The sequence below is a fragment of the Anneissia japonica genome, unplaced genomic scaffold (assembly GCF_011630105.1).
Source record: "Anneissia japonica isolate Jap-2015-1 unplaced genomic scaffold, ASM1163010v1 scaffold155508_len1758_cov112, whole genome shotgun sequence".
Classification (NCBI taxonomy): Eukaryota; Metazoa; Echinodermata; class Crinoidea; order Comatulida; family Comatulidae; genus Anneissia; species Anneissia japonica.
Window position 1 is genome coordinate 1 of NW_022719158.1, and position 1,758 is coordinate 1,758.

Sequence of the window (1,758 nt, forward strand, 5' to 3'; positions counted from 1 at the left end):
TATAATAATAAAGTCGTAAGCACTGTTATATTATATATAAACAATCAAAGAAAGTTAAATACTGCAGTGTTCAAATAATGGACATGATGGTACATCGTGTAGCATAGCTCTGTAATAAAATCCCTCCGACTTGATGCGTATCTGCGACCTCTAGCTGTCAAGACGAGCGTCATAACCTACCACAGAGGCTTCTTGGTTAAACAGATTCAAATAACATCCGATACACTTCATTACAAAAAGGTACGACTGGAAACGGCTGGAAATAAATAAGAGCAATTATATATTTTTGTTTTACTAATAATGTGGGTATTTTAAATAAGGTTGCTATTTTGAATAAACACAGGTATAAAAAACTCTGGTGTTTTTTTCTGTCTGTTTCATATATTATTATATTAGGCGTGAGAGAGGTTACAAAAAGGTACGACTGGAAACGGCTGGAAATAAATAAGAGCAATTATATATTTTTGTTTTACTAATAATGTGGGTATTTTAAATAAGGTTGCTATTTTGAATAAACACAGGTATAAAAAACTCTGGTGTTTTTTCTGTCTGTTTCATATATTATTATATTAGGCGTGAGAGAGGTAACAGTGGGCGAGTACCTAAATTAAAATCGAATAATTGGCTAGTTTTATATTGGAAGTGAGACAGCTTTAAAGCTTCGGGATGTTAACCAAGAGCTCACAAACTTAAATCCAATGTTGGTCACATTACCTGTCTTTGGACAAAAAACTTGATGAAGTCTATCTATTGTGCGTGATAGATTGTGGAATCCTATGGCCATGGACCTATTATTGTAATGTAGGCCTATCCTCCTATGACCATCAAACAAGCGCTGTAAATTGTAAATGACAATAAAATGATACAACATTTCCTTAAAAGTACTAATTGGTTTCAGAATAAATTACAGTAGGCCTATAAAAATTTATACGTACACATAATTATTATGATGCAGCATTTTTGAACTGTATAAGATTACTGTAACAATGACTTGCGCATAAAGTTGAGTTCAACGTAGCCTTTTAACACTTGTAGCTCTGAATTTATCTAAGATCTGCCCTCTGTATTTATTTAGATCGAAGATGGCTTTATTCAGGGCTATGGGTTCACTCTCGAGGAACACGGAGTCCTTCTGGACAGCTACTAACCAAGGGTCCAGCTTTTACAAGATACGTTATATTAGTGATGTTTTGCACTACCTAACGTGTTATTGTACTGAGTACTTAGTACGTTTTTTCCCGCAATTATTCGTGAACGTACTGAGTATTCGGTAGGATAACTGTTAACAAATCAGGTAGGGCAAACGTCACTTCTTTGATATTTTCCTGACGCAAACACACATCAAAATCATCCGCCAGATTATAAAGAAGTTGCTGTTGTCGTGCAGTTAGAAACATCACTTCCGGAGTCATGAGCTCAGTCTTTTAAGCACCAGGATTAAAAATAATCCACTCTATAAGCTTGCATAAAGACGCTTAGCCTTGCATGTATTTATGTTGGATATATGTAATTTATATTTTAAATGACCAAATTCTTAACGTTTAATTAATTTGATTGATATTTTTTGTCGTACCATCATCGTCATAGTGATTGATATCTTCGTTGTCGTTTTCATTATCTTATTACAATGACAAAATAATGTAAATATGAATAATTAATTTTAATAGTAGACAACTAATAAAAACAATTTAAGCAGTGGTCTAAATTGTACACTTTATGGAGTGGTCTCGCAGTATCAGTAGTCCAATAAATAATATC

The 1,758-nt window shown here is 33.4% G+C and overlaps 1 long non-coding RNA gene across 1 annotated transcript; it reads left to right on the plus strand.

Annotated features, from left to right (window-relative positions):
- The first annotated feature begins 171 nt into the window (after nucleotides 1–171).
- LOC117110858 lies at nucleotides 172–531 on the plus strand. The gene is made up of 2 exons (XR_004445776.1): nucleotides 172–240; nucleotides 419–531. It is a non-coding gene; the product is annotated as an uncharacterized LOC117110858 (long non-coding RNA).
- Nucleotides 532–1,758: the final 1,227 nt, after the last annotated feature.